This window comes from Dendrobates tinctorius, unplaced genomic scaffold (assembly GCF_039654945.1).
Source record: "Dendrobates tinctorius isolate UK_male_01 unplaced genomic scaffold, ASM3965494v1 ptg000212l, whole genome shotgun sequence".
Taxonomy (NCBI): Eukaryota; Metazoa; Chordata; class Amphibia; order Anura; family Dendrobatidae; genus Dendrobates; species Dendrobates tinctorius.
In genome coordinates, this window is record NW_027361879.1 from 104,452 (window position 1) to 119,724 (window position 15,273).

Below are 15,273 nucleotides of genomic sequence, written 5' to 3' on the forward strand. Positions count from 1 at the left end.
TTGGTCCCCATGGATGAAGCTCCACTGTCTTATGGGCCCAAATAATGCTCCAAACATAATGGGCCCCATTTCTAATGCTCTAGTGTATAATGGGCCCTGTAAATGCTGCTCCAGTGTCTGATGTCCACCTTTGGAATGTTCCAGTGTATGGTGGGCCCCATCTATCATTCTCCAGAGTATAGTGCTCCCCAAAAATTGCTGTCCCAACATTGAAAACAATCAAATAAGTCTCCTCGCTAGGGAATCCCTGTACTTGTCTGGATTCCTCGTCGTCCCCATCTTCCATCTCACTGCACAGTATTTCAACTTTGCAAGTGCTGTGATCCTGGGCAAGCAGGGGGGGCCCACTCGTTGGCGACGGCACTGGCACAGGGCCCCTGATAGTACGGTGGTGTGTCTGATGGCGGGTGGGCCGAACCTGCACTTTCATCTGCAGCTTCCTCTTTGTCACCGTGTAAGATGGAACTGTATATGGGAAGGGTAACCTGAGTTTCATCAGGGTCAGATTCAGGTTGTGTAGCGTGCGAGGGGAATGTAGTGGTCTGGGTCAATGTACCAGCAGATTCATCGAGCAGTGGCTGGGCATCAGTGCACTTGTGTCGCCCCCAGGAGTACGGTCGCCACAGTGGCATTACCTTCTTCCTAGGGAGTGTGATGTCATGCTTGGGAGCAACGAAGGATCTCTCTAGCAGGTTAACTGATTGGGCGGCGTTATTCCCACGAGTCATGACCCTCCAAACAGCGTTCATGAAGGCAAAGTGTTTGTTTTACGTGGGCAGTATGGTTGCAAAGCTGAACCTTAAAGGAATGTCCAGAAGGGCACCACCAGGAGTGGAGCCTACGGTTAAATTCGACTCCACCTGGGAAACCTCAACCATGCCAGCTACAGAACAGATGCACACATTGCAAGCTTAATTCCGTTAACGAACGAGACTCCGTCATGCCCCGCGGTCCGAGTCCGGCTTACTAGGTGGACACGTGAGGCTCTGGCACATGAGATTGGCCAATAACTGGTGTGTCATGCCCTTACATGTCCGTGGCTGCATGTGCGCTACACTGAAAAGGCCAGCGTTTGTCGCTTACAGGTGCAGATAACCCGCTGAACAACGTTAGTGATGGGGATCACTGATTACAATTATTACCCGCGAACAATAATTTCCCAGTAAGTGCAGGTCAACCGCAGTTCCGGAATTAGGCCTAACCGTCATTCCTGAAAAAATGAAAAACTTACGTGTGCAAACCACAGGTGCTGTAGCTTGCTTAACAGCTCTCCAGCCGTTCTCACGCCCAGTATGGATTACACGTGATTGCACAAAGGTGAGAAAGGGTACCGTATCCCCAGATAACACGTATGGATAGCGTACACATTCAAAATATATGTCTATACATCAGGAGGCAGGCTCAGACGGTGTTAGGCCCAGTATGGATTGCACGTGATTGCACAAAGGTTAGAAAGGGTACCGTTTCCCCGGATAACATGTATGGATAGCGTACACATTCAAAATATATGTCTCAGGAGGCAGGCTCAGAAAGGTGTTAGGCCCAGTATGGATTGCATGTGATTGCACAAAGGTTAGAAAGGGTACAGTATCCCCGGATAACATGTATGGATAGCGTACACATTCAAAATATATGTCTCAGGAGGCAGGCTCAGACGGTGTTAGGCCCAGCATGGATTGCACGTGATTGCACAAAGGTTAGAAAGGGTACCGTATCCCCAGATAACATGTATGGATAGCGTACACATTCAAAATATATGTCTCAGGAGGCAGGCTCAGACGGTGTTAGGCCCAGTATGGATTGCACGTGGTTGCACAAAGGTTAGAAAGGGTACCGTATCCCCGGATAACATGTATGGATAGCGTACACATTCAAAATATATGTCTCAGGAGGCAGGCTCAGACGGTGTTAGGCCCAGTATGGATTGCACATGATTGCACAAAGGTTAGAAAGGGTACCGTATCCCCAGATAACATGTATGGATAGCGTACACATTCAAAATATATGTCTCAGGAGGCAGGCTCAGACGGTGTTAGGCCCAGTATGGATTGCACGTGATTGCACAAAGGTTAGAAAGGGTACCGTATCCCCAGATAACATGTATGGATAGCGTACACATTCAAAATATATGTCTCAGGAGGCAGGCTCAGACGGTGTTAGGCCCAGTATGGATTGCACGTGATTGCACAAAGGTTAGAAAGGGTACCGTTTCCCCGGATAACATGTATGGATAGCGTACACATTCAAAATATATGTCTCAGGAGGCAGGCTCAGACGGTGTTAGGCCCAGTATGGATTGCACGTGATTGCACAAAGGTTAGAAAGGGTACCGTTTCCCCGGATAACATGTATGGATAGCGTACACATTCAAAATATATGTCTCAGGAGGCAGGCTCAAACGGTGTTAGGCCCAGTATGGATTGCACGTGATTGCACAAAGGTTAGAAAGGGTACCGTTTCCCCGGATAACATGTATGGATAGCGTACACATTCAAAATATATGTCTATACATCAGGAGGCAGGCTCAGACGGTGTCAGGCACAGTATGGATTTGACGGCCCAGACTACACAGCGGAGGAGCAGGGAGAGGTAAAGATTGCAAATGCTGGGGCCCTGCCCAAGCAAGGGGGGCCCACTCGTGGGCGTCGGTACTGGCACTGGGCCCCTCATAGTACGGCGGTGTGTCTGACGGCGGGTGTGCACCACCACCGTCAGAGACACTTGATTGCACTATGAAGGACCCTGTACCAGTGCCCGCGCCCAAGAGTCGGCCTACCCACCTGTCCAGGGCAACGGCACTCGCACGGTGTCGTGCGCTAGGTGGTGACCCCGGCCATGGGGGGGGAGGCAGCACAGTTAAGGAGTTTTAGAAAGTGGCATATGTTGATGTTGGACATTCAGCTGATGCAAAAGGTGAAATAGGTCAAGTCCCAGGAAGAGGTGGACCAAAGCAAGCCATTTTTCTGTCACCCTATGTGTCATCAGAAGAAGGTGGGACAAAATCCTTGGAAACCCATGCGTGGTTCATTTTAATGAAGGTTAGATCATCCACATTTTGGGTTGACACACGGGTCCTTTTTTCTGTCAGGATTGATCCAGCTGCACTGAAGACTCTTTCCGATAGCACACTTGCAGCTGGGCAAGCGAGCTCCTGTAAGGCATATTGTGCCAATTCAGGCCAGGTGTCCAGTTTAGCGGCCCAATAGTCAAAGGGGAATGACCTGTGTGGGAGAACATCGATATGGGAGGAAAAGTAGTTTGTAACCATAGTTGACAACTGCTGTCTCCTGTCACTTTCCATCGATGCAGTATTACCAGTTGTGTGAGCGGTACTTGAAAAATCAGTCCACAACATTGTCATGAAACCCCTGTCTCCAACGCCACTTCTGCTGTGTGCACCACGAACACCTCTGCCAAGCTGCCCCTGGCCCGAACGGCTCGTGTGAGAACCATCACCGCTGCTGTGTGCTGGGAATGCCTCAAGCAACCAATTTACCAGAGTTGCTTGTTTATTAGCCAATATTAGGTCAAGGTTCTCCTGTGGCATGATGTTTTGTAATTTGCCTTTATAGCGTGGATCCAGGATGCTGGCCAACCAGTAGTCGTCATCGTTCATCATTTTGGCAATGCGTGGGTCCCTTTTTAGGATCTGCAAGGCATAATCTGACATGTGGGCCAATGTTCCCGGTGTCAATGATGCACTGCGAGTGCTGGTTGGAGGAGCACTTTCTGGCAAATCCACATCCCTCCAGTCACGCACAAACCCTGTACCAGACCTTGCCACGCCAACATTTTCACTTGCCCCACGAGATGCATCCTCCTCCCCTAAGTAATCATCCCCATCATCCTCCTCCTCCTCCTCTTCTTCCTCCACCTCGTCCAGGAGAGGTCCCTGAGCAGACAATGGCTGAATGTCATCAAGGATTCCCTCCTCCTCTTCCTCCTCATCAACATTGGCTACAGACGCCTGCTCCTTAAGGTGCGTCAAAGTTTGCATGAGCAGACGCATAAGTGGGATGCTCATGCTTAGGATGGCGTCGTCTGCGCTTACCAGCCGTGTGCATTCCTCAAAACACTGAAGGACTTTACAGAGGTCTTTCAGCTTCGACCACTGCACACCTGTCAACTCCATGTCTGCTCTCAAAGTGCCTGGCCGTGTATCCTCCCACAAATGCATTATGGCCTGCCTCTGCTCGCACAGCCGCTCCACCATGTGCAGGGTGGAGTTCCACCTTGTTGCAATGTCGATAATGAGGCGGTGGTTGGGAAGGTGGAGCAATCGCTGCAGCTTCTGCATACGAACGGAGTGTACAGGCGACCAGCGGATGTGCGCGCACAGTCTTCGCACCTTCTGGAGCAGGGCTGTTAACTCCGGATAATTTTTGAGGAAGCACTGCACCACCAGGTTCAAGGTGTGAGCCAAGCAAGGTATATGGCTGAGTTTTGAAAGGGCTATGGCTGCCACAAAATTACGGCCGTTATCACTAACTACCTTGCCTGCCTCAAGATGTACACTGCCCAGCCATGACTCAGTTTGTCGCTTCAAGTACTCGGCCAGCACCTCGGCGGTGTGTCTGTTGCCCAAACACATCATCTGCAACACAGCCTGCTGACGCTTTCCACTAGCTGCTCGATAGGGGGACACATCGTGTGCAACAGTGGCAGCTGCAGATGGAGTGCTCGTACGACTGCTCTCTGTGGACGAGCTTTCGCTTCTGGAGGAGGAGGAGGAGGGTCGAACGCCTACAGCCAACTGTTTCCTATACCGTGGGCTAGGCAGCACTGTCCCACCACCGCTGTCCCCTGTGGACCCTGCATCCACCACATTAACCCAGTGCGCAGTGATGGACACGTAACGGCCCTGGCCATGCCGACTGGACCATGCATCAGTTGTGAGGTGCACCTTTCCGCTCACTGACTGCTTGAGTGCATGGACAATGCGGTCTTTCACATGATGGTGGAGGGCTGGGATGGCTTTGCGAGAGAAGAAGTGGCGACTGGGTAGGTCATAGCGTGGTACTGCATAGGCCATGAGTTCGCGGAAAGCTGTGCTTTCCACCAACCGAAACGGCATCATCTCAAACGAGATTAGTTTGGCAATGTGGGCGTTCAAACCCAGTGTACGCGGATGAGAGACTGAGTACTTTCTTGACCTACTCATAGTGTCTGGGAGGGTGAGCTGGACTTGAGAGCTGCATATGGTGGAAGTAGCGGTGGACAGGGCGGACTGAGAGAGGGTTGATGATGGTGATGGAGTTGGTGTTCTTTCTGATGGCCTAGAATCAGTCTTTCGTTGATATAACAGTGGGATTCCCTGACTGCTGTGGCCTTGCAACGACACCTCAACATTTGCTGCTGTGCTAACCGGTGGGCTTACAGTGGGGGAAACAATGTAGCGTTGCTGACTACCTTCGTTGTGATCAGTTGCACATGTGGCACTTGAGGTTTGGTGTTGTGTCCACGCTTGCAAGTGCATGCTGGTTAAATGTCTAAGCATGCAACTGGTATTCAAATTTTTCAGATTTTTCCCTCGGCTAAAGGTCTTTGCGCACTTCTTACAGATAACCTTGGCCTGATCATGAGGATTTTGTTCAAAAAAGTGCCACACTGCACTCTTCCTACTTTGGCAGACATTTTGCGGCCTAGCACGCTGTGATCTTTTGACCCTCTGGACAAGTTGTCCAGCAACTCTTTTGATGTTTGGAACCTGTCTTTGGAGTGCTCCGGGCCTGCCAGATAACAGCTGTTGCGATGTCGATGTCTGCTGTGGATGCTCCTCATCTGAGCTATTGGAAGCAGCACCCTCTTCCCCCAATGGATGCCAATCTGGGTCAACAACTGGGTCATCCATCACCTCCTCTTCTATGTCATGTGCACCTTCCTCTGTGTCACCGTGTATGGTGGTATAGTGTGCGGGAAGGGGCACCTGAGTCTCATCAGGGTCAGAATCTGGCTCTGTACACTGCGAGGACAATGTAGTGCTCTGAGTGAATGTACCAGCAGAATCATCCATCAGCGGCTGTGCATCAGTGCACTCCATGTCAGATTCATCTTGGCCTGGGTAATTCACCATTTGACTTGATAATCCAGGCATGGTATGTGAAAACAGCTCCATGGAGTAATCAGTAGTATGGCCTGCGTCATCCTTCAATCTTGGTTGGGGTGAAGGACACAAGGAAAGGTGTGGTTCATGAACATGAGCCTCCAATGACGACTCAGTGCTTTTACTTTTTACAACTGAAGAAGAGGAGGCGATAGAGCTGGAGGCTGAGTCAGCAATGTAAGACAAAACTTTTTCCTGATGCTCTGGCTTTAAAAGCGGTTTGCCAACTCCTAGAAAACTAAGCGTTCGAGGCCTTATGTAGCCAGACGATGACGCAAGCTCAACACCTCCTGCATTCGGTCCTATTTTGCTCTTGCCACTACCATCAGATCCACCACCAACACCATCATTACCAGCTTGCCAACCCCCGTCCAATTCCACGGCCTCTTCCACCAGCCTTCCTCATTTTTGGTAGAAATGTAGACAAAATCCAACAAACTATATAGTAATGTAAAACAAGGTACAAGATGTCTATAGGACAGGGGAGATTTTGAATTTCTGCAGACACTTTTGGACACTGGACACTTTTGGATTGTGTGAGGCCCACTGATATCTGAGCGCTATGTGACAGGCTCGATGGCACAGCTGTGACCAAAGTGACTAGAGGATAAGGGAGATTTTGAATTTCTGCAGACACTTGTGGACACTGGACACTTTTGGATTGTGTGAGGCCCAATGAATATCTGAGCGCTATGTGACAGGCTCGATGGCACAGCTGTGACCAAAGTGACTAGAGGATAAGGGAGATTTTGAATTTCTGCAGACACTTTTGGACACTGGACACTTTTGGATTGTGTGAGGCCCAATGAATATCTGAGCGCTATGTGACAGGCTCGATGGCACAGCTGTGACCAAAGTGACTAGAGGATAAGGGAGATTTTGAATCTCTGCACACACTTTTGGACACTGGACACTTTTGGATTGTGTGAGGCCCAATGAATATCTGAGCGCTATGTGACAGGCTCGATGGCACAGCTGTGACCAAAGTGACTAGAGGATAAGGGAGATTTTGAATCTCTGCACACACTTTTGGACACTGGACACTTTTGGATTGTGTGAGGCCCAATGAATATCTGAGCGCTATGTGACAGGCTCGATGGCACAGCTGTGACCAAAGTGACTAGAGGATAAGGGAGATTTTGAATCTCTGCACACACTTTTGGACACTGGACACTTTTGGATTGTGTGAGGGCCACTGATATCTGAGCGCTATGTCACAGGCCCGATGGCACAGCTGTGACAAAAGTGACTAGAGGATAAGGGAGATTGGATTGCTTTTAAAAAAGCAGTTTGCAGAGCAGTGGGTAAACAGCAATGCCAGCCTGTCAGGAAGCCTTAAAAGGCAGCATAACAACCAACACCACTGATACACCACAATATAGCCTCCCCTTGCACTGCACACACAGTGACTGGTGTGTTGTGCAGGCCAAATTGCTAGCAGCAGAAGCAGTTTTTTTTTCTTCTCAGCAGGACAAAAAAAAAAAATTGGGATTGCTTTTAAAAAAGCAGTTTGCGGAGCAGTGGGTAAACAGCAATGCAGCAATGTCAGGAAGCCTTAGAAGGCAGCCCAACAACCAACACCACTGATACACCACTATATAGCCTCCCCTTGAACTGCACACACAGTGACTGGTGTGTTGTGCAGGCCAAATCGCTAGCAGCAGAAGCAGTTTTTTTGTCTTCTTCCTTGCCTAACGCTCTCCCTACAGAATCAGCAGCAACCTCTCCCTATACTGAGATCGGCAGAAGTAAGATGGCGGTCGGCGTGCACGCCCTTTTATACCCCCTGTGACGCCCACCAAAGCAAGCCAATCACTTGCATGCCCTTCTGAAAGATGGTGGTGACCCCTGCCTATGTCATCACGTTGCCCACAGTGTCCGTGGATCCTGATTGGCTGAAAAAGAGCGCAAAACAAACTTTTGAAACGCGACTTTGGCGCGTAAGTCGCTGACCTCCTGGCCGACCTCATCCTAGGGTCGGGTTTCGTTTCATGAAACCCGACTTTGCCAAAAGTCGGCGACTTTTGAAATTTTTCGACCCGTTTCGCTCAACTCTACTCAAGAGGACAATTTGCCTGTAGATAGGACAGGATTTCTAAATAAAGGGACCGTGTCTCCATTTGATAGAGGTTGTATTGAGGACTGTGCTCCCATCTTATGGACTGTTGGAATACAATGGGCTTTGCCCTTAATAAACGGATGGATGGATGACACGAAGTGCCAACCGACTTTAAGTTATGCTGTATTGGCTTGTGAAACAGGGCCAATATTGACCCGGGGGACTGTTCCCGGGTTGGAGAGACTTGAGCTCTGGGTACCAGGGTCCTAACCGAGAGGATCAGTTAATACAGAACGAAAAGAAATGTTTAGCAACATAATTAATGTGCAGGAGAGTGGCCCACTGTACATCTTAAGTAGAGCAGTATAAGAAATGTACAGATGAGTGTGCTGGCAACAACTCCACAGGTCAACGAAAAAAAATTTTTTTTCTGGTGTCCAAAATATTTTAATGAATTTGGGGTATTTTTGGGGTGCTGATTCTGAATATGTCATCAGTTTTGCCAGATTGGCTCAAGTTTTTGAGATTTTTGGTATCTTATTTATAGCACTTGTTGGTAAATGCGACGCATCATCTCATTAATTTCTTTGGATTAGTACTTGAACTGAGCAGTTCTCAATATAGTTTTGTGTTAATTAGTGTTCTAAAAGTTTGTTCATAGCTTGATTTTTGCACTAACTTTATGTTGTTGTCTGTTTTCCAGTGAAAAGCATGAACTCATCATGAAGAAGTTGTCTTAACGATCCAGACTCATTCTGTTACATTTGTGGTGAATATACACTGCCAAAACATAGAAGAAACATAACAGACTTCGTAAAAAAAGTGTATTTTGCCTATTTTGGGGTTATGCTTGGGGACCAAGACAAGTTTTGGGCACCACACATAGTGTGCAAAGCATGTATCGAATTATTACGAAAATGGAGCAAAGGACAAAGAAAAAGCTTCAAATTTGGTGTTCCAATGGTGTGGAGAGAGCCAAAAAATCATCATGATGACTGTTATTTCTGTGCAGTGCAAGTGCAAGGATTCAATAAGCATAAGAAACGAAAATGGGAGTAACATGGAATCTGCAAGAAGGCCTGTCCCTCATTGTGAAGATGTGCCTGTACCTGTGTTTACCATAAATAACAGTCATCATGATGATTTTTTGGCTCTCTCCACACCATTGGAACACCAAATTTGAAGCTTTTTCTTTGTCCTTTGCTCCATTTTCGTAATAATTCGATACATGCTTTGCACACTATGTGTGGTGCCCAAAACTTGTCTTGGTCCCCAAGCATAACCCCAAAATAGGCAAAATACACTTTTTTTACGAAGTCTGTTATGTTTCTTCTATGTTTTGGCAGTGTGTATTCACCACAAATGTAACAGAATGAGTCTGGATCGTTAAGACAACTTCTTCTTGATGAGTTCATGCTTTTCACTGGAAAACAGACAACAACATAAAGTTAGTGCAAAAATCAAGCTATGAACAAACTTTTAGAACACTAATTAACACAAAACTATATTGAGAACTGCTCAGTTCAAGTACTAATCCAAAGAAATTAATGAGATGATGCGTCGCATTTACCAACAAGTGCTATAAATAAGATACCAAAAATCTCAAAAACTTGAGCCAATCTGGCAAAACTGATGACATATTCAGAATCAGCACCCCAAAAATACCCTAAATTCGATGAAATATCTTTGGCACCAAAAATGCTGTTGACCAGTGTAATTCTAAGTAATGAATGTATAGGTGTCACAAAGTTTTGGTGTTTTACAGGTTCTAGATGTTCGATGATGACCATCATTAAAGTAGGGCAAAAAGTAAGGATACACCTTACCCCCTTGAACAAGTTCATTGTTGCAATGTAATGTGAATTGTGTCTTGTGTCCTTTTGAATATTGTGATCTAATGTGCCATGTGAAATGTAATATGTCCCTGTGTAATGGAAAATAGGATCCCCATAGGAAATATAACATTACAAATTTAATTCCATTAAATAAAAAAATAGGATGTTCATAGCACCTGATTAAAATCATGTTCACTCTGACGCGTTTCTAGACGAAGCCATTAGTCATACAGTAGTAGTATGGTAGATCCAAGGTACCAGTAGTGGAAGTAATAGGATGTAGGACAACTGAGCGAGTAGGGAGACTTGCAGATCAGGACTGTGTCATTCAGGCTAGGTTGTGGCAATATAGGACAAAACAGTGTGTCTACAAAGCCCTGGAGTAGAACTATAGAGGAAGGATATGGTGTGAGAGAAAATGCTTTATGCTGGAGACGAAACAACAATAAGACTTTGTGCCCACTATCCCTTGTATAGGACCTTTGCCAAGTTATCACTCAGTAAAGACTTTATTTTTGAATGATGGTCTTCTTTATTGATCTGTGAAAGCTATGGTCCTGGCCAACCAACACCGCCGGCTATCCGCAGCCTGCATGGACTTAACGCGCTAACAGCACAAGTCCACACACCTAGCCAGGATCCACACTTTCATGTAGTAACGGGGCATAAAGGAGACAAGTACCGTGCCACATTACAGTTACACCATAACATAGGACCTCTTCTTTGATATCACCTTCACAATTTTTGCATCCATTGAACTTGTGAGTTTTTGAATAGTTTCTGCTTGTATTTCTTTGCAGGATGTCAGCCTAACCTCCCAGAGGTGCTGTTTTGATGTGAACCGTCTCCCACCCTCATAGATCATTTGCTTTGAGTTTCTCTCCTGTTATGCCCATAGCAGCCAATGACTCAGACATATTCTGTGAAGCATGAGATGTTGCATTTTCATGCATGAAGATGATTTTACTATGAATGGCACAGTTCTTTTTTTTGTACCATGGAGAGAGTGGTCAGTAAGAAACTATAAAATTTGCAGAGGTCATTTTCACACCTTCAGGGACCCTACAGGGGCCCATGGGATCTCTCTACATGATCCCGGCCTAAAACATGACTCCGCCACCTCCTTGCTGATGTCGCACCCTTGTTTTCATACCTTGTCTTACATTGCACTATTTGAAGCTTTTTGGCAGCAGAGAGATCCTTTTTATTTCCCATATTGCTGGAAACCTATGGCCTGCTAAATAATGAGGAGCGTTCGGGTATGTGCACACGTTGCAAATTTCGATGCGTTTCCACTGCATTTTTGGACGTGCAAAATTGCCTCAAATCCGCAGTGTGTTGTGCACACAATGTTAATGAATGGGAAATGGAAAAACGCTGCGCACATGCTGTGGAAAAATTCAAGTGGAATCACAGCGTTTTATTTTCCTCAGCATGTCAATTGTTTTTGAGGATCTGCAGCTGCGGTTTCCATTCTGGCACATAAAAAAAATTCTCTCTCTGCACTGTCTCTCTGTATGCAGAGCGCGGCGCACACCTGTGTCTCCTTTCCTGCGCTTCCTGTACTCTCCCCCTCTCAGCAGGTCAGGGGTCCTGTACGGTTCCCCATTCTTTCCCTCCGGCAACACCGGACGCAGCCTCAACAGTTCTGGACCCGGCATCATGCAAGTACAAGCAGCCCGGTCTTCCTTCTTACACTCCCGCCCTTTAACTCGCCATTCCACGGGCAAGAGTTAGAATCATAGAATCATAGAATCATAGAATCGTAGAGTTGGAAGGGACCTCCTGGGCCATCTGGTCCAACCCCCTGCTCAAAGCAGGATTCGCTAAATCATCCCAGTCAGATGTCTGTCCAGCCTCTGTTTGAAGACTTCCATTGAAGGAGAACTCACCACTTCTCGTGGCAGCCTGTTCCACTCATTGATCACTCTAACTGTCAAAAAGTTTTTTCTAATATCTAATCTGTGTCTCCTCCCATTCAGTTTCATCCCATTGCTTCTAGTCTTTCCTTGTGCAAATGAGAATAAAGTTGATCCTTCTACAATGTGACAGCCCTTTAGATATTTGTAGACAGCTATTAAGTCACCTCTCAGTCTTCTCTTTTGCAAACTAAACATTCCCAAATCCTGCAACCTTTCCTCATAAGACAGGGTTTGCAGACCGGTCACCATTCTGGTCGCTCTTTTCTGAACTTGCTCCAGTTTGTTGATGTCTTTTTTAAAATGTGGTGCCCAAAACTGGACACAATATTCCAGATGAGGTCTGACCAAAGAGGAGTAGAGGGAAATAATGACTTCACGTGATCTAGACTGTATGCTTCTGTTAATACATCCTAGAATTGCATTTGCCTTTTTTGCTGCTGCATCACACTGTTGACTCATATTCAGTCTGTGATCTATTAGTATACCTAAGTCTTTCTCACATGTGCTGTCACTTAGCCCTATTCCTCCCATTCTATATATGGTTTTTTCATTTTTATTGCCCAGATGTAGTACTTTGCATTTCTCCCTGTTAAAAACCATTCTGTTAGTTGCTGCCCACTTCTCCAGTTTATTTAAATCTTTTTGAATCCTCTCTCTCTCTTCTCTAGTATTAGCTATCCCTCCTAGCTTTGTGTCATCAGCAAATTTAATCAGTTTACCCTCAATTCCTTCATCTAAATCGTTGATAAAGATGTTGAACAATACAGGGCCCAGGACAGAGCCCTGTGGTACCCCACTTGAGACATTCTTCCAACTGGATGTGCAGCCATTTACGACCACTCTTTGGGTCCGATCACTAAGCCAGTTATGAATCCACCTAACAGTTGCCTTGTCCATTCCATACTTAGTCATTTTTTCAATAAGGATTGTATGAGAGACTTTGTCAAATGCTTTGCTGAAGTCAAGATATACTATATCTACAGCATTTCCTTGATCCACTCAATCAGTGATACCGTCATAGAAGGAAATTAAGTTAGTCTGACATGACTTATTAGTTACAAACCCATGCTGACTCTGTTTAATCACTTCATTCTTATCCAGGTATTGACATACATGTTGTTTAATAATTTGTTCAAAGATCTTTCCTGGTATAGAAGTCAGACTCACCGGCCTATAGTTGCCTGGGTCCACCTTCTTCCCCTTTTTGAAGATAGGAACAACATTTGCTCTTCTCCAGTCTTCTGGCACTTCTCCTGTTCTCCAAGAATTTTCAAAGATTATGGAGAGGGGTTCAAAAATTTGTTCTGCTATCTCCTTCAGTACTCTGGGGTGTAATTCATCTGGACCTGGAGACTTGAATTCATTTAGGTTAGCTAAGTGTTTCCTCACTATCTTTCTGTTTATAGATATCCTGGATTCTTCTATTCCCTTAATAGGACAGTGAAGAACAGTTGATGTTACATTTCCTTTCTGAGAGAAAACAGATGCAAAATAGGAATTTAAAAGTTCAGCCTTCTCAACATCCTGTCTTACCATTTCATCATTTTCATCCTGTAAAAATCCTATAGCATCTTTGACTTTTCTTTTACTTTTGACATATCCCCAAAATCCTTTATTATTGCTTTTGACATCTCTTGCAAGCCTCAATTCATTTTCAGCTTTAGATAATCTGATTTGTGCCCTGCAGGTTCTGCAGACAGCATTATATTCTTCTTTAGATATGCCTCCCTCTTTCCATTTTATAAACATTTTTTTCTTCCTTTTTAGCATGTGCTTAAGTTCTGTGTTCATCCATCCTGGTTTCCTTAAATGCTTCCTATTCTTCCCTCTTTTCGGAATTGTTAACAACTGTGCTTTGAGAATTTCATTTTTCAAGATTTCCCATCCTTCCTGGACATTTTTGTCTTTAAGGATATCCAGCCATTGGATCCCTCCAATTCTCTTTCTGAATCCCTTAAAATCTGCCTTTCTGAAATCTAACCTTGATGTCTGAGTCTTCACAGGTCTTCCGCCTCTAGTTATCCAAAATTCTAAAATAGCATGGTCGCTACCTCCTAGGGTCCCAGCCACTTTTACCTCCTCAACCATTTCCTCCCTGTTTATAATGATTAGATCCAAGGTAGCAGTTCCCCTTGTTTTCTCCCTTACCTTTTGGAAGATAAAGTTGTCAGCAAGAGGGGATAAGAATTTCCTTGACCTGTTAGTTTTGCCTGAGAGAGATTCCCAACAAATGTCTGGATAGTTGAAATCTCCCATGACAACTATGTCATATTTTTTGGAGAACTTGGCCATTTGATGCATAAAGAGTTCATCCATATCTTCAGCTTGCACAGGCGGCCTGTAGTAAATGCCTACAATGGTGTCCTTTCCATTGTTCTGTCCTTGTATTCTTACCCAAACAGTTTCCACAGAACTCCCAGTCTCTGAAGCTTCAATCTCTGTGCAGATATACGCGTTTCTAACATACAATGCGACACCCCCTCCTCGTTTATCAAGTCTGTTTCTTGCAAATAAGTTGTATCCTTCTAGTCTTGTATTCCAATCATGTGTATCGTCCCACCAAGTTTCAGTGATTCCAATGACATCATATTTCTTTTCCTGTGTTAGTAGTTCCAATTCTCCTTGTTTGTTGCCCATGCTTTGTGCATTAGTATAGAAACACTTTAGTTTGTGATTGGTTTCTCTTTCTCCAATATTTTTATTAATTAGATTCTTTCGTCTTTGTTCTTCCTTTCCACTTCTAATAGCAGAGTTCTCAATAGCATTTGTCAGGTGTATGACTTTTTCTGGTCTTTTGCTTCCCTTCCCATGTTGTTCTAGTTTAAAGCTCTCCTTACAAGTGTAGCAAGGCGACTTCCAAATACATGCTTTCCAGTCTTCGTAAGGTGCACCCCATCTCTAGCAAGTAGTCCATCGTATAAGTAGTTCACTCCGTGATCCAGAAATCCAAATCGTTGCTGACGGCACCATCGACGTAGCCAGTTGTTCACCTGCAGAATCTTATTCCACCTCCTTGTTCCATGGCCAACCACTGGGAGGATGGAAGAGAAGACCACCTGCGCTCCCAGTTCTTTCACTTTCTTGCCTAAGTCTTCAAAGTCTCTGCAGATGGTTTCCAGGTCGTTTCTTGCGGTGTCATTTGTCCCCACATGTAGTAGCAGGAATGGGTAGTCATCTGTAGGTCTGAAGAGTCCTGATATCCTGTCAGACACATCTTTAATTTTTGCACCTGGAAGACAGCACATTTCTCTTGAAGTTATATCCGGTCTGCAGATAGCGGCCTCTGTTCCTCTCAACAGGGAATCCCCCATGACCACCACTCTCCGTTTCTTCTTCACAACATTTTTCTTTCTC